This window comes from Staurois parvus, unplaced genomic scaffold (assembly GCF_062004578.1).
Source record: "Staurois parvus isolate SC_StPar_1 unplaced genomic scaffold, SC_StPar_1.0 ptg000001l, whole genome shotgun sequence".
In the NCBI taxonomy this organism is placed as follows: Eukaryota; Metazoa; Chordata; class Amphibia; order Anura; family Ranidae; genus Staurois; species Staurois parvus.
This window is the reverse complement of record NW_028317797.1, coordinates 7960253-7986474: the sequence shown is the minus strand read 5'-3', so window position 1 is coordinate 7986474 and position 26222 is coordinate 7960253. Positions and strand designations below refer to the sequence as shown.

Sequence of the window (26222 nt, the reverse complement as noted above, 5' to 3'; positions counted from 1 at the left end):
AATTGCATTTCCATGTTCTGTGTACTGTGGGAGATCAGATAGAGTGAATACAGGGTCCTGGGTTTAGTAACACTTTCATTTATCCACTGCTATATGTGCTCCAACTTGGAGATTCTCAAAACTATAGTTAGAACTGCAGTATACAGAGGATCTTGATGAGGCACTGTGACTTTCACATATATTTGCAAATGTGTGCAGCTAAACCCTCTGTCGTTGTAACTTGTGCTGTTGGGCAGGGCAAATTTGGGTTTTCTGCAGGCTAGCTGCTAAATAAGCTGTAAATTTTGGGGTTTTTTTGTAATGTCTAGGCAGCCAGCCAAGACACATTGGGAATCCCTACAAAGATCAGTTCCAGTTTTCCCCATAGGCATTTGGTAACAATTGGATATCGGAACTCAGGAGCTGTGCTGATTTCTGCTTATCGGTGCAACGATCAACTTGAATGCAACCAGCCTGTTGTATTTCACATGAGATTATTGCTAGTGACTATTATATCCCTTAGCAGTAATCACTATTTTCCCCCGGCGGGAACGACCCCCCCCCCCCCCGTCAGGTGAACACAATGCTCCGTGGGAGGGATTAAAAAAATCCAGGAAATTTTAGCAACGAGAATTGCTAGATTCCCTCATCAACACAGTCAGTGTTTATGGGGGAATCTAGTGATTTTCTTTCCTGGAACCCTTGGTTGCAAAAAAGAAAATCGCTCCATCTGTGGCTGGCTATAAATTCCAGCTTTAGCTTCCAGGTTTTATTGTCAAATCTTAATTGAACAAACTTCACAAAATTAGAAGCTGATTGGCTACTATGCACAGCTGCTCCCCCAAACTTTTCAGTATAGGTTACCTCTGCTAATGCATTTCTTTATAATATCTGCAGATGGAATTGACCAGATTTTTATTTTAATGTATATCTATGTTTACATGGTTTGGAGGTATTATTTTTATTAGAACATTTGTCCCCAATGGGATATTGGCAGTTAAGTGATTCTTCTTTTATGTTTTGGTGAAAAATGTGACATCCAGTTGCTGTATGATATTAAAGCAGCACTTTTATAGCTTACCGAAATTAGGTATGCAGTCATATTACTGTATTTCATTTAATCCTAACAACATTAAGAATTGAATGTGATCTTTCTCTGGAACACTCAGAGCAATTGAGGACGGATATATTTATGCTTTGCATAAGTTCAGGGATGGATATAACTTTTCTTTGAGTCTTGAAATGACCTTACTGTCTGAATGTGTTTCTCAAATGTGTGGAAGTCTAGCCAAAGTCTAATGCAATGAGAGGCACACCTTCAGGCATTCCCTGTGATGGCCCAAGGCATGCCGTTTCTCTAAGTCGTCGAATGCTACTGTTGTATTCTTCATTTTATTCTTTGAGACGGAGTTGCTGAAAATTAATTGAAATGCTGCTGATAATATAAAGCTTTCTACTGTGTATTAAAAGGAGACTGATAACACTTTTTTATTTTTATTTCACAGTATAAAGTTTAAAGTCAAACTCCAGACAACAAACTTACACACATTACATGACTGTTTTACCTACCTAATGATTTGTATTTGTCTATTTGCTTCTAAAGCAAGCCATAGATTATACAATTTTTGCTTAATTCCCCCATCAACACAGTTAGAGTTGCTATTGTTTTCTGCCGATGCGGAGCCTTCCATGCTGACAGAACACAATGATCACTGCCTCCTGCTATAGTCGCTGGCAGTGATCGCATGAAAAAAAAATCTGATAGGCTTTTGCACTGAAGTCAGTCGATGGAATATCGGCTGATTCCTGCTGAATAGTCCAAGACTCGATCCCTCTATAGTTGGCTTAAGAGTTGCACAGCTTTGCCCCACCACACAGTCCCATCTGGCAGGGGAGGAGTCATAATATTTCTCTGCTGTAGTTCAGTAACATGAACAGGTCTTCTCCCTGCTCTATTACTGGACGGTAAAAGGAGCAGCAGTAGAATGATGAGCTCCTCTCTCTGTCGGTCTCCTTTTTCTTCTTATAAGCATGCTCCTTGTGCTACACAACTGATTGGCTTCTTGTACTACTTCTTCCCTCAGTCTGAGATTTGCTGTACAGAGGCTGCAAGAAGAGATTGTTACCAAGTCAAATTTAGTACTTACACTGCTTGTATTTGTAAAACACATTTAATGATGTGTTGATGCAAACAGAGCCGGATTAATTGGTGTATTTGATGCCAGCTCTAACTACAGATAAAAATAAGCAATACTTGAGCCCTTAAAGGTTTTATTCAGAGTTGTTTGGTGCCTTTATATAGGTTAAAAGAGCAAATGTGTTTTAAAATACTGGTATTCTTTAACAAAATGGAACAGACACACATTGTCAGAACCAGCATACAGTAGGTGTGTCTATTTGGAAGCAAAGTTTTGGGAAGGCAGCAGAATCCACCATGTTTTATAATTGTTATTTTTCTCATCTTATAGAGCTCATTATTAGGAAACAAACATTTAAACACAAAGAATGAACTTGTATTATAATTTGAAGCATAGAAAATGGTCCTGAGGGCTGTACAATATAAACAGCCAATGGGAACACATGGCTAAGGTGTTTCTTTCAGGCTACTACTACAAATATTAGCTGGATTTACCACTAGGAAAAAAGGTTGGAGCTTATTGTTAATAGAGATAAAAAGAGATGTTATCTTTTTTAGGAGAGATGCAGTGTTCCATAGTTCTATATTGTTTTTGTTGTCTTTAAATAGGAGGGTGAGTGTTATTGGCATTATAAGGTGTGTGTGGATGGGGGGGTGCATACATATGTGAGGGGGGATGATGGAGTACGGGTGTGGTGGGGAAGAATGCATACAGGTATGGGGGGGCAGAGTGTGTACAGGTGTGGGTGAGCTTAGTGCATACAGATGTGGGGGAGCAGAGTGCATACAGGTGTGGATGGCTGAGGGCATACAGGTGTGGGGGGCTGAGTGCATACAGGTGTAGGGTGGTTGATACGTGTATACAGATATGGGAGAACCATGGGTATACAGGAGTGGGTGGGCCCTGGGGAATGTTGGTGATCACGCTGGGGGGGTGGCAGGCCTAAAGCTGTGTAAGGGGCTGAACATTTTTTGATGGCTGCCTTGTCCCTGGCAGCATATATTACAGGTGGTTCTTAAAAGTCAGCATTGCTACAGCAGATACTGTGAATAGTGCTCGTTTCTGTTAGAACATGTCTGGACATCTAATATGTGTGTAAAGGGTTTATTGGGGAGTTAAACAGTCCCACTCTCAATCATCTGGCACTTCAACTGAAGTCCTGCAAACTGGAAAACCTCTGTCTAGGGTGAAGCTGAGAGTGCCATCATCACATTATATTTATAATACACGCTAAGTAAGGATAGGAAGAGCATAAGTTCTCTGACATAATTGCATTTTCTAGTTTCCACTATTCACTTCTCTGCAGAGAAATATATGAAAGTAAAGACAAGAACTGGAAAAGGGAATTGGTCTGGTGATCGCTCGTCATGAGTCATGTGCTTAACTAAAGCATGCCACTGAAATTATACGTAATAGATTAGGCCCAAACTCCAACCATTTTTTTCAGGATGTTATCTGAAGTTGGAAAGGGGTTAGAACCCTTGTCAACTTTTTCTTATTGATATTTGTGTTCCCATTTGGAAGATGTCTCCTCACTTGCTTTTTATTTGATGAGTGAAAGTTAGAACAGGTAAACAAGTAAGAGAAATGTTCCCAGTTGGGACAAAGACCGCAATGAAAACAAATTTCTTAGCAGAATGAGGAAAGATTAGAACCTCTTTCAAAAAGTTTTTTGGTATGTCCACATGAAGGAAATATATTTTTGTCACTTAGTCACGGTCAGGCTCTGAGGCTATTACCTATAGCAGTGGAGAGGCTCCCACTGACCAGCTGGATATGTGCAGCAGCAGGTCACTTTGGTGGATGACATGAGCTCACTTGAGGTGCGGAGTCTAAGCAATAACCGATGTTTACTAGAGGTCCTGAAGGTAGAGATGGGTTTTGCTGTGTGTCAGTACCAGGTCACAGCTCTCAGGATTGCCCCACCAGGAGGAGAGCAAGCCGGGGTCCAGGAGCTGACTTAGCTGGTAGGGATCAAGCAGAAGCATATTCAGTAAACAAGCCAAAGGTTGGTAATATGTGGTCGCAGATTAGGATTAAGCAGAAGAGTAGTCAATAAACAAGCCAAAGGCAGGTAATGAGTGGTAACGGAGATATGGACAGCAACAGGAGTAACAAGAGCAAGATATTGGCTGAAGAGAGCACAATAATCTGGCAGACAAGAAGTGCAAAGGCATGGTTTAAATAGGAAGGTCATGGGGGGAAACAAGGAGTTCAAAGTTCAGCAGAAACAAGGTACATAGCAGGATTGCGCTATGGATAAGACAGGGTGCTGTCCAGCATATTGGGTAACTCAGCAAGAAGTGGCATCGCCAGACACAGCAGAGGTCTCAGGTTCAGAACCAGATCCTGATACAATACTTGTTCAAGGGATCAAAAATAATTCATAACTAGACAATGGTTTTATCTCTTCCTTGTCTCAAAATTGTGGAGTCCACAGTTTTAATCCAGCTATAAATGATATAACAATCCCTATTCGTTCCTCATTTGCACTGTAGTCTAATTAAATCTGTAGTTAAATCTGAGAAATATAAACTATAGACTCAGGACAATTTGAGATGGCATACCATACATGAATTTAACAATCAAAACATCATAAAGATCAAAGTACACTGTATGAACGCAACAAGGAATGTAATGAGAGAGAGGCATTAATCATTCAAAGAAAAAAAAGCATGCTGTTTATTGTATATTTTGTTAAAATACTACATGTTTGAAGTAAATCCTTTAAACGTTTGATTGTTAACAAAGTGCAGCAATTAAGAGAGGACCTGGTAGATGCAGTATGGAGGTTATCCATGGTATGAAAATTCTGAGCCTTCCATAGAGAACATGTATTATTATTTGTACTGATCCCTCTGCTGTTATAGATTCATTAAGTGTGCATTCCATACAGTTAAAGTTTGATCTTAAAAAGAGAACACAACTACTAACAGCATAGTACGTGTATTTCTAAGCTGATTTATGATTAAAAGTGAAGCTTGATAAGCTTTTTTAAATTATTTACACAAAGTATGTACATCTAGGTAGGTATCCCTTGTGTTATGTGATTTATTAATCTGCGGTGGCTTAAAAGTTCATATGGTTTGAGATAATGTATTGATTTTGGGATCTATGAAATACTGGCCCTTGTTGGCCTTTGCTTTTCATGTCGCAGCATTAAGCATTTGTAAAAGGACTTCTTTTCATCATTCTCAGTTACATAGACAGTCAAATATAGTGATTTTGTTTACGAAAATAAAATAGACAGGAGGTTTCTGTACTGGTGTCTGTTTACAGTGTTATTAGATGTTTGTACAATTCAAACAGATTTACACTGGAGGGCATGAAAGTGGTGGCTTTGCCCCAAATCTCAGTTAGAAAATGCACACAAAATAGTAGTACTCATATTGTTCCTTGCTATAGTAAACATTTCTGTTTTCCTCTATACATAGGCTCCATAAAACAGGTATATGCCCTCAAAACATATTACTGTGAGGACACTCTGTAATATTTAAAAAAAAAAAAAAAAAGTTATAAAATATGCTGTGGTAACTACCTTAAGGCCCTCCAGCTCCTATCACCTAACATGGTCTCTGGCTGTATGGTTTGCATCCAGCTAGTTGTTCTTTCCTTCATAACTTTGGAATAATTACATGGCTAACACCAGAGAGCTAAAGAATAACAAGCACTCAAAAGAACATTAAAGCAGTATTAAATCCTAAAAATACATTTTACAATTTTGAGCATTCTTATATGTTGTGCGTACATTTGTTTTCTTTTTTTTTTAGGCTTTTTTTTTTCACCTGGTGATCCACCCAGTAAGTCTGTTATATTTTACTTTACTTAACAGATCAAGATGTCCAGAAAAATTGGCAGAGGGTTGAGACAAACCATCTAACCCTGAAAGAGGTGCTTGCAATGATCATCTTTTCTTAATTTATGCAATACCTTTATCCCAAAAGGGAAAAAATAAGCTATTGCTGTAACTGTTACATTTTAAATTGTGAGCTAGAGTTTGGCGTTAATTTGCTAGTCTAGCCCATCTAAATCTGCTGGTGCCAGCCGAATTTTGATCTATGTATGGGGTAGCAGTTTTTTGTGCACAAGTCAATCTATTGATAGGGTGTTTGCTGAACCATCATTGCCACTGGCTACAGCCAGTAACACTGACCATTGTATTCTTCGGGAGGGGAAGGCTTCCCACTGGCAGAGTACAATAGCACAGGGGTAGAATTCCCAATAATAATGTATGGCCTCCCTAACACTACCCCCTCTTCAGATTGAAAATGCTGCTGCCCAAACCTGAAGATGTTAAAAGATAGATTCCCCCTTCCTTACATGTTATATCCATATTCAGGATGTAACATGTTACTGTTTCAGCAGCCCCACACTTCCCCGAAGCCCTTGTGTGACAGCTGGCCAGGGATCTTCACTCCACACCCGTTATTACAATTTAAAAAAATTCTGTGAATTAGAGAAGTACAATTACCGTCAGCCATTGTTTGACAGCTTGTAGTTATTAATGATCTACCAGGGCACTGATGAGCATTCTAGGTAGTTCATTGATGCTTTCTGTCATTCAGTACAAGGTACGGTCAGACAGCTACACTGACAGTCTACAGGATCCGGAGATTGCACCAGCGATCTACTGATTGTGGGTGCAATGCTTTACAGGCTCCCAATAAGAAAATAATAAAGGCACATTTTTTTACCTGCAAAATGATGTGCATTTATTATTTTTTACAAAGGTGAGCTTACCCTTATAGTGGAAGTTTAGCTAAAGAAAAAAAAAAGGGCAAACAGACAGGATTTTTGGTGAAGAGACATGCTTTGTCTCCTATGTATTAAAGTTGCTTACCTGCTCACTGTGGAAATTAGGCAATGCATGGGAGTGTCCGGCAATAAAGACCCAGAAGTGGTCCACCCATAGATGTCAGTGGCTGGCGGAGAGATCCAGGATGCCACATTGCTGGATCCGAGGTGACTATAGTTCCACTTTAAGATTTTGTATTAACTTCTGTTGCCTTGCTTATCTCTGGATCTGCTGATACTTTTGACATTTGGATATTAGATAACCAATGTGCCCTGTTTTATCATCTGTTGAGTTGTCCACATTTGGGAAAGGTGTAATTTAACCATTTCCTACCCACAATCTGTTTATTAATCAGACCTGGATGCAGACAGTCTAAGGGAGATTTACTAAAACTGGAGCACTCAGAAGCGGTTTGGTTACCATTCACAACTGCACTAGATTCTATCTTCAGCTTGCTTAATTAAATTTTGACAATAAAACCTGGAAGCTGATTGGTTTCTATGCAGAGTTGCACCAGATTTTTCTTCAGTTTTAGGTAATCTCCCGCTATGTGTCCAGGGCTGATCAAATGCGAGCAGCCACAATTAGCTGTGGATGTCAACAGTCTCCTATTGCTTTCAATGGGCCTGCCTCCTGCAGCTAATCGCTTTGAACCAATAGGACCATTTCATCTAAACACTGGCGGACCAATTTGCAGGTCTGATTGCAGCCTAAAACAGTGCTGGGATGAATAGCTGCTGTTACAGTGCTGTTTTAAAATGGCACCGGGGACACGAGTAGTAAGATAACAAAGTTATACATATATAATTTTTCAGGACAAAGCTTTATTTTGGTGATAGTCTGCAAAAATTATTTTATTTTTCATGCAATTCATAGATAAAAAGTACACTTTTTTTCTACTTTGATTAGTATTCTTTTAAATATATATATATATAGCATTACTGTAGAGAAAAACTGTACATTTTATTCTGTATGTAGCACTATGCTTGATAATGCTTGTCCCCATTGGTTGCACTGACCTTGCAAGCCTCCAGACACCTCTGACACTCTGGGTTCAGACATTTTTAAACAGTATAGTATAATAATGCAAGAGGCACAATTCTTTCGTAACACCTCTATGTTAGTCTTGTTCAACAGAGTAGTCCACAAGAATAATGGGTTTAGGATACACAACTCCAGTTAATACATAAAAATAGAACACTGGTAAAATAGGAATAATCAGTTAACAATGTTTAACAGATTATATGGTCAGAAATGGTATGTTGTAACTCTGGGGTTTATTTACTAAAGCTGGAGAGTGCAAAATTTGGTTCACTTCTGCATAGAAACCAATCAGCTTCCAGGTTTTATTGCCAAAGCCTAAATGAAAAAGCTGAGGATAGAAGCTGATTGGATTCTATGCAGAAGTAAGCCTGATTCTGCACTCTCCAGCTTTAGTAAATAAACCCTTATGTAACTGTAACACATAAAAGCAAAACACTGATAAAATGGAATTAACCAAATAGCAATGGTTAACAGATTATACAGTCACAAATGGTACATTGTAACTCTGAGGGGGAGGAAAAGGCTTGATGACTTATCAGCTCCCTCTGGACCACAATAGGGAATGCAAAGAATGATGTTTTTATATATATATATATATATATATATATATATATATACAGGGCTTGAAATTTCCACTCGCCTGCTCTATGGTGGGGGCGAGTGTGTCCCCCAGGGCCGTCTTGCTGAGCAGGCTCGGAGCTCAAGCCGGATCTGTCATTGGCAGTGGGAGCCATCAGACTGCTCAATAGCTGAGCGCAGTGAAAGCAAAGCAAGGAGTGTGTGCTGTGCTCTCTGCCTCCCCCTAGAGTGCAGTACCCAGATCTGTGAGTGAACCACGAAGTACTGCAACTTTTTATGGGGGGGGGGGTGTACGTGTACATGTGTGTGTGTTTGTCTGTGTATCCATGTACAATTGTACATGTGTCTGTGTGTACGTACATGTGTGTACAATAATTAAACAGTACATGTGTCTGCGTGTATGTATATGTATGTGTGTGTGTACATGTGTCTGTGTGTGTATGTACATGTGTCTGTGTGTATTTCTGTGTATGTACATGTATCTGTGTGTGTACATGTGTCTCTGTGCGTGTGTGTACATATTTCTGTGTGTGTATGTATGTACATGTCTGTGTGTGTGTACAGATGTCTCTGTGTGTGTTTGTTAGTGGCGAGTAACTCTAAGGCCTGGCTAGTAGCTCAGGACTTGAAATTTTAAGCCATATATATATATATATATACACACACACACACTATACAATCTTTAGATTCAGGTGTTCCAATCACCTCCATGGCCACAGGTGTATAAATGACGTAAAATGACAGAGTTGGGTCAGTGCATGCTGAAGCACACAGTGTGGAGAGGTTGCCAACTGTCTTCAGAGTCAATGGCTAAAGACCTATAAACGTTGTGTGGCCTTCAGATTAGCACAACAACAGTGCATATAGAGCTTCATGGAATGGGTTACCATGGCAGAGCAGCTGCATCCAAGCCTTACATCACCAAGTGCAATGCAAAGCGTCAGATGCAGTGGTGTAAAGCACACCTCCACTGGACTCTAGAGCAGTGGAGATGTGTTCTCTGGAGTTACAAATCCTGCTTTTCTGGCAATCTGATGGACATGTCTGGGTTTGCTGGTTGCAAGGAAAACGGTATTTGCCTGACTACATTGTGCCAAGTGTAAAGTTTGGTGGAGGGGGGTGATGGTGTAGGGTTGATTTTCAGGGGTTGGGCTGGGCCCCTTAATTCCAGTGAAGGGATTTCTTAAGGTGTCAGCATACCAAGACATTTTGGACAATTTCATGCTCCAAACCTTGTAAGAACAGTTTGGGATGGCCCCTTCCTGTTCCAAAATGCCTGCACACCAGTGCACAAAGAAAGGTCCTTAAAGACATAGATGAGTGAGTTTGGGGTGGAGGAACTTTACTGGCCTCAACCGGATAGAACACCTTTGGGATGAATTAGAGTGGAGACTGCGAGCCACACCTTCTCGTCTGACATCAGTGCCTGACTTCACAAATGTGCTTCTGGAAGAATTGTCAAACATCCCCATAGACACTCCTAAACCTTGTGGACAGCCTTCCCAGAAGAGTTGAAACTGTTAGAGCTTCAAACGGTGAGCCAACTCAATATTGAACCCTATTGACTAAGACTAGGATTCCATTAAAATTCATTTGCGTGTAAAGGCAGGCACCCCAATACTTTTGGCAATATAGTGTGTGTGTATATGTATGTTTATATGTATGTATGTATGTAAATGGGTATATACACCCTAATCTGAATAACAATGGCTTAGTTGGGAAGAGGTCAATTTAACTAAAAATAGCAACTTGAATCCGGAGATGTTTAAAGTTCTTGATGTGATAGTAGCCGTTGTCTTCTGCTATTCTGTTAGCAATGGTGGATCCCGTATACAATAGCGAGTAATGGTAATGGTAATTCAATGAAGATAACAGGCTGTGGTAAATACTCAAGCAAAGATCTCTTGGTACTGAGGTGTAAAGGTGTCTGCATGTCTCTAGAGTGATGTCAGAAAGAGGTTGGGTATCCACCCGCTCACCAATCCCATGGATAGCATGGCCTCCTAGGAACAGGTTTCTTGCAGAGGCTCTTGGCTATTCACATAGAAGTGCAACGTTACCGCCTGACAGCCTTTCAGCCAGCAAATGGTTAAATAGGAACACATTTTATTTTTAAAAAATCTTTTCTTTAGATGTCAATATGCTTTAACTCGCATCATATGCATATCAAAGCTCATCTCCACAGATTCATTTTTGTACATTTCAGCCTATGATCAAAAAAAATAAGTTTTCGTTGAAACAGTGTACCAAATGAAAGCCTTTTATATTGTTAAAAATATTTAGATATGCAGATTACTTATTGCCAAGTTAACCAACACATGCTGACACTACTAAATTTATCCTGGGCATCTAGGCATCAGTGAGCTCTGATCAATACATGGTAAATAAAGCTGCATTATGCACAGAACAAGAATATTGTATAGTCTGAAGTAGACTTCAGAGAGTCAGAGCTTAGATGTTCTAGTTCTAAACAATAGATGTCTAGAATAGATCTGTGCATTTCAGCTGTTTCTGCTTTCACTGTGGATTACTGGTATTCCCCACCATGTGCTTCCTGTCTGTGCCTTCATCAGACAATACAGTAAAAATTAACACTTCTTTTTGCTTCCTCCCAAGAGCTTCTAAATTGATGCATTTCAACATAGTTTTGCCCTTGTAAGATAAATTAAGTGTCCCCATTTTTGCAGTGCTTGAAAGATTCTTATTTTAGTTAGGGCTGGTACTTCTAGCATACAGCCACTGTCAAATGCATTTGAATATGATAGAAAGCTATGATAATGCTATGAGGTGCATAGGGTATTGAAAGCACAAAATGCCTCTCTTGAATTATTATTATTATACAGGATTTATATAGCGCCAACAGTTTGTGCAGTGCTTTACAATATAAAGGGAGACAGTACAGTTGCAATACATTTCAGTACAGAAGGAATATATGCAGTTAAAAATGTAGTGCTACCGCTAGAGGAGCTGCTGAATTGTTTTCTGTTTTCTCTGCAAGTCTGAAGATAACACACCTCACAAACCATGCAATTACCAACACATCTTGAGGTTTATCAAAGAATTTATTAGGCCAAGCATAGCCTAAAGGGAGAGAGAATTTACAAGTGTACTTATACAAATGTGTATTTTTGGATTCCCTGTGTGTACTGAGCCTGCTTTGAGAGCACAGCCCCTGCTGACACCACCGTGAACCTTTAACCAGGAGGACCCCCTGGCATTGAACCTTAAAATAAACACACACAGTTTAGAGTGAGCAGATATTCTGGTTATAAAGATAAAAATATAACGAGTGTAAGCACAATAAGAATGACAGTAGATGTGCATACAAGAAAAGTTACTGGAGTGAACTACCAAGCTGTCGGGCTAACTCACTGTTAGGTTCTCAGTTGCTAGTAACTGTGTTTAACTCTGGAGATGAACACTTTTGTTACGAGTAATAGTGTCCCCTTTACGTAACTATATAAATAAAGGTGTTGAATCTTCTGTGCTCTTGATGGGGCCCTAGTTGGTACACATAAAGGTTCAGATCTTTCCATGTGTGATGCTGAATTTATGTAAAGTTTTTTTTAACACAAAGGATAAAGGCAAAACAAATTGGCTAAGATTATAGAAAGCGGCGGAAGCAGACTTCAGCAGACCCCTCCTAAAGATGGTAAACTAGTTTGGTGAAATAGGTTCCTTTGGGGTTGAAAGATACTTGAAATGAGATACTAATGCAATCCTGTCTGCAGAGTACATATTCTTTGGCCAAAGAATCTTGTGTTCACTTAACATCCTGCAACCATTTTAATAAATATTAATGCAAATTAGACAACAACATTACTTTGAACTATATGATCAGACATCTGCAGCTTTCCTAATAAGAGTATGTAACAGAACTGATATGCATTTTCATAGCAACAGTATATAAAGACAGTCTTAACTAGCTAACAGTCTAAGTTTTATCCTACTGGTCAGTTAATGATAAAAAAATGTTGGCAAGCTAACTTGGGGCCCTTCAAGAAGGCCCAACAGTTCCCAGCAGACATGTCCTCAGACATGGAAAGGAATTGCTGTGATGTCTCTCTTTCAATCATGCTGAGACAGTCCCTCTTTTCCTTCCTCACAAGCATTTTGAGCTTGCTCCCAAAGAGAAACTTCTCTGTTTCTTTGCTTCTCTGAGTTCTCATCTGATTGTGGTCAGCTGTAGAAGAAATTCATTCAGCCAGCAGTAGCAGCAGAAGAAGCTCAACCTTCTCCCCACACACCTGCTTGCTTCCAGGAAGTCCTCTACTTTTTCCTCAGCAGCCTTCAGATCCCTTTCTCCTTGCTTTGTTGCTTCAGCCAATCACCATCTTCTAGGATCGAATCAGAACCAGCCAAGTTGGCAGCCCTCTGCACTGGAGACACTCCATAGATGACCAATTCAAAGTGGTCTCCTTAAATATGGCTGCTGCACTTCTGCATTAATGAATATTCAGTTTAATTCTATCCACACCACAGAATGATAATACAGCAGTAGAAAAGGAAGAAGTCCTGCAAAAGTTATCAGCTACAGTCCAGGCTGAAAAAAATAAAATTGTGATTGTTTATTTACTTTGCTAATTAAGTTTATTTTTTTCAAGTTTTATATTGCAGCACAGCCCCCTTTGTTTATACTCAGCTGTTATCCATTGCATCTATCATTTGTGGGTGAGCATTCATCAGGAATAGATAGTGTTGTCAGCCTTTTTTTTCCAGCCAATGTGCATCGCTGGTTTTTAATATTTATAAATAATGACACTCTCCAAGGCAGATGTGAGGTTTAGCAAACACTCCCACATACAACTTGGTCATTCATAAGAGAAAGGATGCAGACATCATTGTGCAGCATGCATATTAAAAAGCATTAAACATGCAAGATGTAAACTCGCATTTTCCAGTGCTGTCTCCCCATACCCAGGAACTAACATCCCAAAAGCCTCAGCGAGCACTGCTGTACTGCCTGAACATGCATCTCAGCAGTCTCTATGTGATGGCATCACAAGGTTCTGGCTCCTCCCAACATGATTAGTGATTAGGGACAATGTGTTAAAAAAAACAAAAACTAGTATGATCTCTGTTTCCTTTCACAGTCAATCAGTCTGCTGGTTGCAACATGATCCCCCTGCCTGCAGGGTTGTCTGTCCTGTTTGTCAGCGATATCAGCGGTCATACAGCTGATCAGTCTGCTGGATGCAACATGCAACCTTTGTTTACATACATGATTGCTGTAAATGGTCACAACAATCACATGGTACAGGACAAATCTTAATGGCCCTGTACCCTGCTCTGTGATCTGTTGTGTCCAAAGGGCACAGTGATCACAGGGTGCATACAAGCGTCGAGTGTGAGAGGACATTTTAATACACCCTCCCACCTTTATTGAACTGTCTATCCGTTTAAGTATAACAGCTGGATGGCAGATGTTTAAATTAATTTTTCATGCTTAATATTTTCATTGAAGCATTATTAAAATTGATATATCCCCAAGTTGTATTTTTTAAAAAAATATTTTGCTTTGGTACATGTCGCCCAGAGCAGTGCTTACTTTCCCATACTATTTGTTTGTCATTCATTTCCTATTAGCCTACAAAATTGCCATACTTGCTTTTTAACATTTAGTTCTTATTGAATTCAGTGGGGTTAGGATTTTACACCCAAACTTGTGTAATGTTTGTCAAAGTTGCCTCAAACCAAACCCAGATACATTTGGTTCATTCTTACTAAACAAGAGTTGAGTGAGTGGACATTTTTCCCAATGATGTCTGTCTAGGTATACAAAAATTCCCCAGCAGTCAGTACAAAAAAACATTTCATAAGTAGAATTATAGACATAGAGAATGTTACATATGAATATATATAAGTTGTACACTGATGAGTAACAACAATTGATAGGATCTGTCTGTCGTGTCATAAATGTGATTATTTTCTTCTGTGGTATATCTTTAAGGCAGTTGTAGAAGGCATTACTCTGAACTGAAGACATTGACTTAGAAAACTGTGCCTCTAGAACACAGTCAGAAAGTTGGTATTCTTCAACATGGGATTTACTTGTTGACCCTAATAATGATGTATACCCAGCCCTAGGGATCGCAGTCTCATTTTCAGTAAAGACTATCAGGGGATACATAAATCTGTGCTACTTATTGCAGCAAGTAACACTCTCAAATCCCGTGAGTGAGTCTTGCACACATCTGATCGTCTTCTATGGTGCTTATTGAGAAAAGGAAATTGTAACTTATTGTCTTTGTAACCTGGGGCTGTTACGGAAGATCAGAGAAATAAAACAACTTGATTGTCTGAAAGTCACTAGATGGGAACACAAAATGGTGACATAAGATGAAATTCTTGGGAGATTGGTGCAATTGTTTGAGCTCAGGCAAATACTCATTTGGTTTTAAAGGTCACAGAACAACATACAACATGTTCAAAGACCAGCATGCACATGCAGTGAGCAAATAATCTAGCAGAAAAAGCAAACATATCTTCAAGTACTTTGTGTTTCTTCTTTTTTTTTTTCACCATGTGTTCATAGAATATGCAGCATTGACTGAAATGATTCATAATTTTTTGCCCAGGCTACTTGTTTATGAAATAGAACACTGCAGATCTTTGGTTGAACAAAGTGTAACTACAGTAAGGGAAACACTTTGGATAGAGTAAGGGAGGATTATAACCACCGTTAGTTTCTTTAATGCCATTTGTGTCTCATTGGAGAGATTTCCCTTCACTAGACCTATACGATTTGTTTAGTTACAAATCGAAATTTGAACAAAAAGTTTCATTATTCGGAGATTCAGATGTATCCGAATATGTAATACAAATAGAATTTCAATGAATCCAAAATAAATTATAACAAAACAAATTGATACAGATACAGTTGTAGGCAGGTTGCCACAGTAGTTAGTAAGTTCAGGCTAGCATAGGCATAGGGAATGGGTTAAACCTTTTGGTCCTTTTTCTTAGTGTTTTTGGACCCAGCCTACCTGCCCTGTGCTGCTAATGTAAGGGGGAAGGGCTGGGTGTCAAGGGCTGCTGCTTTTCCCCATATGTACTGCATCTGTGTACCTGCTGTTTGTGCCTGGTTCTGGATTGTGGTACGGGTCAGGAATGTAGTGATACCGTTTTCTGGAGGGAGACTGCTGGGCCATGCAGTCTGCCCAAAAGTGCCGATCCACCGGAGCACGGCTAAGTATGGACTCTCACCAGTATTGGACTTTCTCCTTTCTAAGATAGACCTGTACAACCACCCGTCAGAAAGTTAGGATTAGGATGTTTGTGGAACTGTGTTGCACTTTATTCAGTTGTATGCTGGAACATTCAGTAAACTTTCTTAATCTTTTCCTGAGCCTGGTCTGAAGTTACTTAAGGGATGCATGATGGTCACATGGCAGACACACTACACTACTTTGGGTCAGTTAAAGCACATATGGGGCATGGAGTAAGTCAGTCGGAAGAGGTTAACCCCGCATTTGAGGAACAGAAGAGAGTAGTTGCTTCAGGTAACCAAAGGACTGGTGTAAAGTGAATAGAAGCCTGTTGTGAAGCGTGGTACCTGGGTAACATCACTGTCTCACCACATGGTACAGGTGTGGGAGGAGTTAATTATGTGAATGCATGAGGTCACCTCTAGGGTGCACGGTGGGACTCCATTCTGTCACTGTGAGTGAGGTGGCAGAGGTATGCTGGACAGGTGGAGTGGGCACAGTCTCAGCGGTGGCCCTCCTAAATGCAACAGTGGCAAGAGGTGTGTGGTAACATGGGATGTAGCACTTCAAAGTATACATCTAATTACTACACATGGTGCACAGCTCACCTCTAGGTTGGGGGCCTGCCTTAAGGTTGATTTCACCTGAGCTTGGCCGACACCTCATCTGGGGGCATTGCTGAGTGCATTCATGGAAAAGTATCCCATGTGCAGGGTGAGTGATCTTGCCCATGCTGCCTGGCATAGCCCAAGAACCTGGTGACATACCTGGTCATGTACACGGCAATGAAAGCCATCCTCTCTTCCTTAAACACCAGCCCACACAGTGGAGGAGCAAATGTAGCCTCTCAGGGACAAAAAGTGTGTTACTCACAGGGATTACCAGTTTAAAGTAAATAGAACATAAGCCTTAAAAACTGGTAAGCTGCAGTATACCAATCTTTGTTTTGGGGTTAGGAACACTTTAATTAAAGGATCTTTCAGTCACTTTAATCAAATTCTCCAAACCCTAAAGTGAACCCAATAGCAAGTGTCAAACATATTTCAAACTATAAAAAGCAGAATCCTACTGGTGGTTGCGGGGGGGATTGAGTAATTACCCATACCCAGTAATAACCCATATGTTTTTCCTCTCGAAGCTCTTTTGTCATGAAAATTGTTGCTATGCAAGGATTTTTGTAACTATAAAGCCATATGCACACTAGTGCTTATATGTATCATGACCCACTATTTTAGGTGTCTGAGGGGCACAGGTGAAAATCAAACATTTTTAACAGCCTCAGATATGCTGTGGCTTGATGCGGCTGCGCGCTGTACCTTCATTTTTTTCCGTATGCATTTAGGGACATATGCCAAGACGGCATGAATTCTGCATTCCATATGTACCTGAATGCATATGGCCCTAAATGCAAGTACCACTTGGTACAGTGCCCAGCTCCTGCATATTTCAGCCTGCCATAGATTTTGACAGGCTGCTGGCAGTGGGGTTGGAAGATTGCACCTGTGCCTAAAAATACTGGGATGTGATGGACATCTAAGCACTAGTGTACATGTGCCCTAAATTATGAAGTCTGACATACCATGGTCCGCTTTGTGCAATCATCAAACCCATGTTTTACGCAGTCCCTGCCTCTTTCTGCCTATAAAACCTAATTATACTAAATACATTGTAATAAATATTATACTAAATATAATGGTATATTTTCACTAGGCAATGACAGCATCAAAAAGGCGAAAAGACATATGCTTCAAATTATTCAGTGGCTTTGGTAACACCTTTTAATACTCAATTATTTAATTTTATAACACCTCATCTTACTTGCAAAAATAATCTTTAACTTTCTTGACTGCAGAGATTTTACATTACATTCTCCTGACTCTTAAGCTATTTTATCCATCAAGCAATGGTCTGTGACAGAACATGTTTCAAACATTAGCCAGGCAACATAACACTTTTGCTTGTTAAGTTTCACAGTGGTGCATAAAGGTGTTATACTTTCCAAATCCAGGAACTCATCATGAGAACATTTGGGTAAAATATCAAGACTTTTAATGATTCTATAACCTCATCATTAAACAGCACTAATCTCGGGCTTCCTGGAAGCCATAAGACTTTTCTTCTGCAGATGTTTGGTATAACCTGAACGCCTGATCCTTTCTTCTAGATCTTGTTGCTCTGGGTATTGTTTAAGAAATGCCATCTCTTAAGGGGGCTATATATTGACTTACAAGTGCCATTTGTGTTCTCTTTAGAGACCTGTATAGTAAAGGATATGCGTGGTTTATTGTGTGCATTCTCATTGTCTTATGGGAAATATTACAATACTCAAAGCTAAAAGGCGATTATGAGTAATTAAGAAGGCATATAGACATTAGATCACCAGGATTTCAAGATATTGGCTATGGCTTTAAAGCTTTTTCTCACTGATTTTATAAGCATTGAAGAGGACATCTGCATTGAATTAGGCATGATTTTATTGCAGTTTGTTGCCTTAGTCCTAAAATTTTCCTTTTCAGTTAAACTTTTAAAAAAACTAAACACTTGCCTTAAGAATTAGACACAGTAGGACATCATAACCAAGGAAAGGGGCGATTGAATCCATACCATAATTTTTTCATCCCTTGAATAGGGGGATCTCCATTGTTACAACAACATAGAAAACCCCTTTAGTAATATTAATATAAAAGGGTTAATCTACTAAACCAGTTGAGCATGATTGCAAAATACATTTTAAGTTAGTGAATGAGGTAACACTGGTTGAAATTAACAATATTTGGTCTTCCACAGTACAAAGAACATGGAAACACAATTATTTTAGTAAATATAAACTGCTAAATACCGTTTCTCATCACAAGTTAGAGCAGTATTGTGACTTCTGTGTCCAGCAGAGCACTGGTTAAAGCTTGTAGGAGGAGTTTTCATTTTACCCTGATTGTCCTATAAAGCTGCAGGACCCCTGACCCTTTGTCTGCGCAGTGCTGATTGCATGCACTCTCCCAAGAAAAAAAAACTCTCTAGAAATACACACCAAACTGAGCATGCTTGCCCCAAGGCTCTGTTCTATCAGCAGATGAATTGGGGACTGTGGAAGAAGGGGAATATAAGAGAAGACAGGATCAAACATCCTTTTTACACAATTCAGAGGATTAACCCCTTAGGTTCCACAGTGACTATAACAAGCTTGCTTTACTGCATATACAGACTGATTTTACTGTTGTGGGTTTAGTAACACTTTACATTTGCAAAGAATATCTACTCATTGTAGTAACATAAAAAAAACAAGAAAAAACAGGATTTTTACTCTTGCATGATTGGAGAATTGAAGTGAGCACAGCTTTACCTTTCACCAAACTAAGTGAAAATATTTGCAAAGTGAGCATGCTTCATGCCCTTAATAAATCTACATCAATATAAGAAAAAAAAGTTTTTTTGGGACTTTATATGTACTTTAATACAACTGTGTTGAAAATATACATATTAATCTTTGTACAAAAGAAAAAAAAAAACAATTAAAAAATGACATCGCTGTTGTTATTGACAATCTCCTACTTTCCTGTCAACATAGCATAACCATAATCCATGTTATGTTTTGAAATTTGTTGATGCGCGTTTCAAAGTAATGTATTTGTTTTCTCAGGGGTGAATTAAATGTAGAATAAGTGTCATGCTGCTAGATGTGCAGACATATTGACAGCCATCATATTAAACATTTCTAAAACCAATTTGTCACTGTCTGCTCCCCCAGGAAGACCACCAGAGCAAAGACCAGGCCAACCAAGTGTCACTGAGGCCACAAACAGGATATGAAATTGTACAACCATGTAAATTGGCCAGTCTTTACCCTATATCACAATATTCCAAATTCTCAGCTGAAATAAAAATTCAGTAAGAGCTTAAGACCATCCTCCCAGCAAGGGTTGGGAGTCTATATAGCTCGGCAACTATTAGGTCATTGTCTATCTGCCCCACGGTCATTCACAGCGAGGAACTATCCCGATGTCTTAATACTTTCCTTAAATTTCATGCCATATTAATATTATTGCAATGCATTAAATTATCTGTGTTTTTGAATAGGAATATAACATAACTGTATGTAATGAATATAGTAAAAACCCTGGCTGTGCTTACAGAGGCAGGCAGAGAGTAAAAGACTAGTCGCCTGCGGTCTCCCTGAAGCTAATATTTTCCCTATTACCGACTCACCATTCCTTGTTCTGCACTTTGTCTCTTTATAAAGGTGGCCATTTCCCTCCATGGCCTTACCAACTGTGGTGAGTACGGCAACCACCATGCCGTGCATGAACTGGTGGCATAAGGACCAGGGACATGTGTCCCAATGGGAGTATTTCAAGGAATTTATCATTTTTAGCACACGGGGCAGTGATTTGCTGATTTCCCTAATTTTAACACATACCAACTTCTCCCAGTTCAGAACAGCCATGATAATGTAATATATTTCTCACTCATTAGTAAAAATACCCAAAGGCCCATTCTGCAGATGATGCAGAGCCTGGCTGGGTGCACTTGATGCCTCTGGGATAGGGAGGGGCAACATAGGTTCTTCTGCATTGCCAAAATGGTCATTCTAACATGGGAAGCTTGTGACAGCAATAGTGACCATAGGAATGACGTTACCTGTGAGCTTTTTCTTCATTGTCCAATTAAAAGCCAAACTGTATTGCTATAACTGTAGTGGGGGACCTAGTTATGCTTTCTGACTTAGATCTCAAGCTTGGATGAACATAATTACATTTATTTTGGCAGGAAAAGAGTGCAGACATATATATTTCAACCTTGAATTTAGCTTTTTGCCTGCAGTTCTGCTTTAATAGGCACCCTTTTTATTCTTTTTAAGAAATAACACTTTTCTAAATTATAATAAATTGATGCCGAATAAAAGACCGATAACTCTGCACAGAGTGTTAGTTTTTATTACAAATATACTTTGTAAAAATCTCATGTAAACACTTTTCTTTGTATTTCAGATTCTAGCTATCAGATGTAGTAACTGCGGATGACTCTGGCGTGCTGGAATTGTGTTTGACAACTTGTAAAACATTTTTTAATGAAATACACTTAGCAATTTGTCCACACTTTTATGATCTGTTTAGTATTCTTGAATGCATGCGTGAGTGTCTCATATATTATTAATAGTGCCCACTTTCCAGTGTAACATAACTTAAATCTTCCTGCAAATATAAAATCATGTTCACTAATGGTAATTACTCAAAAGGCAGAACTCAGAGTCAAGACAGTAATTATGTTTGAGACCATGTAGGGTCATATACATATAAGAAATAATATCACATTATACAAATTACAAGGCAAAGGACAGTTGGCACACTGCTCATGTTGAAGGCTCTGTTTGCTAGCAAAGACTTGCTGAAAGGTGTGCTTAATGATATTCTAAATTTGTTAGCATATTTGAAAGTAGATAATATTCTGGAATGCTGTACAGAAAATATAGTATTACTAAAGGCAAAACTTTGCCTTTTAGATTTGGATAGAGTGATGAAGGGCTAGACCCAATGCCAAGTGCCAATGCCAATATCTTTGCTTGCTCTGTCCCTGTTGGAAAGACGAATCCTCTTTAGATGTCTTGGTCACCATTGTCAATGGGAAAGAAAGCGAGGGGAAATCCCCCAATGGTGATACTTGTTTCCTTGCCAATCATCTAACAGGGAATTTGACTAACATTGGAGAGACATCTTCTTACCCCCTGCTTAGTCTACAGGGCAGGAAGCGAAGAGAAATCTCTCCAAATAAACACAGATGGCAAAACAAATTGTGACACAGGTTTTTAACCCCTCCTTATTTTAAAAAAAGAAAAAAAAGTTTTGTCTGTGGTTTTTTTTTGGATGTACTTTATTGTCACATATATATTTACTGGCTGCAGGGTGATCTGGTTAATCAATATTATTGGGTGTAGACCAATGGTTTCAGAATGTGAGGTGTAGATGGCTTTGTCATTTGGGTACTTGGTACTGAAAAAAGAAAACTAACGCAGCCGCCATATTTTATGACTTGTGAGCTATAATAATATAGTTTATGTTGGTACATTGCAATGATGATTGCCCCAGGTTGGGAGTCTGCTTGTGAATATGTGTGCTAAGCCACAGCATTAAAGCCAGTGTTTGTCCATAAGAAGGAGATTTATAGCAATGTTTGCACTGCTGAGCTAAAGGACCTCTTGACCTTTCACAAATACAAGGATCTACTATGCCTTGTTTGATTTGGTTGTGAGAGCTGCTCAGAATATTTTTAACCCTTTTGCTGTCAGAGTTGTTTTTGCATTTTTTGCACACATGTTTAAAAAATAATTTAAGACCTGAAGATTACACAAAACCCCTAAAACATTATATATTTTCTGAAAATAGCACCCAAGAGAATAAAATAGTAGTAGTTTAAATGTTTTATGTCACACAACATTACCGCAAATTTCAGTAAAAAATACACTAAAGTGAATCTTAGGGCAAACAAATGCAATAAATTATCCAAATTGTTTGGTAAAATATAATAAACAAGGTTGTGCCGAGTAAATAGATACCCAACATGCCCAACCTTAAATGTGTATGCACCTATGAAATGGCGACAAACTTCAGTACCCTATATATTTTCTATAGACGATGCTTCAATATAGGTCATCAGTTTAGCATTACAGAGGAAGTCTTCTGCTAGAATTATTGCTCTCACTCTGGCGTGAGCAACCATATGTAACATTTGTATCACAATCTACGTTTTCACATGTAGGCACCCTGATGTGTGTGTTTATGTTCATAGATTGGTATATGTGTGGGTGGGGAGGGGGGATTCAACATTTTTTGGGAGGTATGTTATGTGCTTGGGTGTAACCTTATAATTTTGCAATAAAAAAAAATAATTTTTTTTTCATTTAACTTTTTTTTTCATCACATATCATGTGATGATTTTTTAGGTGACAGATTCTTGCATGTCTTTTAGAAAACTGGCTCTGACAGTGAAAGGATTAAATATATTCAGAGCAGCTCTCACAACCAAGTGAAACAAGGCATAATAGATCCTTGTATTAGTGAAAGGTGGAGAGGTCCTTTAGCTCAGCAGTACAAACATTGGCCTCTGGCCTCCATTTACTGTATTGCAATGCAGACCGCATTGCAATACATGTGCTAGCCGAGAAAGTGGCAGTCGTGACAAGGAAGTGATGTCACACATCGCTATGCTTCCACAGCCACTGGTAAAGCCGCACCCCCTCCATCCAGCCATGGCGTTCCCCGAGCCCGTGGATAGGCAAGCAGGGACCAGATACATGACAGGAGCGTGCTCGCCCTTACCGGGAGGCTGTGGAAGCTATCGGATAGCAGTGTAGGTGCCCGACTGCTTCCACCCGACAGGCAGGAGTCCGCCTGTCAGTTTTATGCACATTACAAACACTGGCCTCTGGCCTCCATTCAATGTATTTCAATGCAGACCACATTGCAATACATTGTTTCTCAGCTGTGCTAGCCCAGAAAGTGACAGTCGTGACACGGAAGTGCTGTCACACATATCGCCTTCCGGGTCACACAAAGAAGGCTGTGCTGCCACCTGATCGCTTCCACAGCCCCGGTAAGGCCACACCCTCCCCTCCATCTGCTGTCACCCACCATGGTGTTCCCCGGGCCCATAGATGGCAGGATTGTGCATGTGCGGGGGGGGGTGCATCCTTACCGGGGGGCTGTGGAAGCAATTGCCTGGCCACCTGACAGGCAAGAATCTGCCTGTCAGTTTTATACACATATAAATTTTATATTTATATGTGTATAAATTATGTGTATATTTATATTTCATTTTATACACAACTTGCGGACCTTGCAGCGAAAGGGTTAAAGTTGTTGCAAACCCTTACATATACTCAGTGAAGTGACTGGCCTCCGGTGACACACACAGATGAAACAAATCCCCTACATAACTTTATCTGCAGTCTTTGCTTCTCTACATCCGTTTAAAATCCAGAATTTTTAAAGTGTGTCTGAGCTTTCAGAAAATGGGGTGGAGAGAGCTGATTGGAGGAAATGGACACAACCCCTTTACACAGCACACAGAAAAAGAGCTTAAGTTGTCAATTACAGGAGGTGTGCTGGAGCTCCTTCCCCTGTCACCTTTTTGGGATTGGTGTAAGTAAAACTTGTTAGAAGGGATTCATGCTGACAGCAGAGGAACAAAACAGCAGACAGAAATGACAGTTGGTGCTCTGGATTGAGACAAGTACACACTATAGAAGGATATTCTTTGTTCAAATTTCATGTCTGAGGATTACAACCACTTTAGGCCAGTGGTCCCTCATACATGAGGATGTGTCTTATATCTGTGATCTTTGGTCCTACTTTGATTAAGTTTTCTTTCCTATTGTTATATAAAGATATCCTTTTCTATGTTCATATTTAGTATAGCTTGGTTGGTTAGTACCATGGAATGTTTTTTATCTTTAGATTCTAATCTGTTTATTAGATTTTGTACAAATACAAATGGAAAAACAAATAGAGTACGGCCTTAACGGGTCCTTGAAGTAAAAAATACAAAGACATATAAATAACCACTATCAATGCAATGCTCATGATGGCTAGTTGCAGTCTCCAGTCATCCGGTGGTCACTACAAAAGTAAAAAACTGGTCGGTTTACACCCCTGCTCTCCAAACAGAACTTCAAACAGGGAGCATTCCATAGAGTTAGGAGAGTGTACATTGGTTCTCCAATTGTACTGACAATCATGTTTTTATCTTTATTTTTGTATGAAATAAAATGGTGTTTTTTTTGTTTTTTTTACTTTTTGGCTGTGAGTTAAAGTATAACTTTTTTTTTTTTTAGTTTTGGATAGAGTGGAGAGGGATTAGAACCCCTCTCAGTTTGTATTGCTCTCTGTGCAATGTTCAATTATCATTGAAAGTGAAAGTAAAAAAAAAAATCCCCAATTTTTGGTTGTCCCCAAAAAAGTAACAGAGGGGAAATCTTCAAATGGGGACACTAGTTCTGGTGACCTGGGGGTCGCCCAAGAACGTCCCTTACTTTGCAGGGATTTCCTCTCACTTCCTTTTTGGCTAATGTCCAATGGGAACCTTAGAGGAGTGATAACCCTGCCTTATTTTTATACAAAATAGTATGGTATTTATGTTGGATTCTCCATTGTAGTCCATTTTGCTGTTGTTTGACATTTTTTTTTGTTTTAGTCTATATAGTTTTGCATAACCAGGGACCATGGTTTATAAAAAATAAATTAATAAATAAAAAGTCAGTTTATAGGCCCTTCTAGGCATTCCTGATCATGTGAAGTACAGCTTATGTTATTGGGGCCAGCATCACCAACAAATTCTTTCAAACTTGCAGATGGTGGCCACAGATGCAATATATTGTACATTTCACAGATATGCATTTGAATGTACTTTTATTTCCTCCTGGTATTTCATTTTTACATCATGTGGCCATTGAGGAACAATGTTTTTTTTAGTACATTGCAAAATAATTTGCTTTTGTAGTTAAAGTGAATGACTGATAACAATAAAAAAAATCTTATTCTGTTGCACATTTCCTATGTATCTCTTTAAAAGTAATGCTACTATAAAAACATACCTGTTGATCTTGTCATAAATCATTTGACTATATCAGGTACAATTTTACACAGCCCTTTACAGATATATTGTACTATCTTTCTGTAGTGAACTAACAACATTGCCTTTGCTGCACTGATATCCTAGCGTGTTGTAAGCCCTGCCCAGTTCTCTGTTGTTGCCGGACTAGAGAACACCTTCCCTCCCCTCAACCCAGTAACATACAGGGGAGGTGTTCTGTAATCCTGCAGGGGAGAACTCAGGCTGGGGCACAACACTGTTTGGGAGGTCAGTGTAACAGAGGCAGTGTTGTCAGCCATCAGCAGGAAGTTAGGAGTTTTCTGGATTTTAAAGGGGGTGGGAAGGGTTCAACATTTATATTTCTGTACTTCTGTACTTGCAGCATTTTAAGAGACCTAGCATGGGGAAATGTACATACATTGCCAATATGCACTCTGTATCTTTGCCATATCCTATGAAAAACAACTGCTTGTTCACAATTGTGCTGTCAAGGCTGTAGCTATCATTAATATAGGTAACACATGTCTTTCTGTTTACATTTTAGGCTTTTCCCTGCATTTCTACAGGAATTTATGGTAAGAAATATGTTTCCTCTGAGTATTTAGAGAATAGCTGAATAATTGCTTTTGTCTGTGAATTTTAAATCTGTTCAAAATATTTCCACTGCGGTTTATTAAATGACACTTGGGCCAGTGTAAGTTCCATACTACACTTATCATGTTATATTATTCTTCATGAATATAAAGAATCATTAAGGTGTTATTTAAATTTTTGACATATACGGAAATGCAGATTCTAAGATTCTGCATTTCGTGAGGTTAAAGTTAACTCTGTTTGAAAATAAATAAGCTAGTATCTACAAATACTGTAGCTGCTGACATTTAAGGAAAGGACACT

General features: G+C 39.2%; 1 protein-coding gene across 1 annotated transcript in view; it reads left to right on the top strand.

The window, feature by feature from the left end:
• Nucleotides 1-26222, top strand: part of LOC149474766 (uncharacterized) — a 1567000-nt gene that overhangs the window by 835466 nt on the left and 705312 nt on the right. The window contains exon 3 of the mRNA XM_089693250.1: nucleotides 25870-25900. The gene's annotated coding sequence lies outside the window, so the exon portion shown is untranslated. The remainder of the gene's footprint in view (nucleotides 1-25869; nucleotides 25901-26222) is intronic.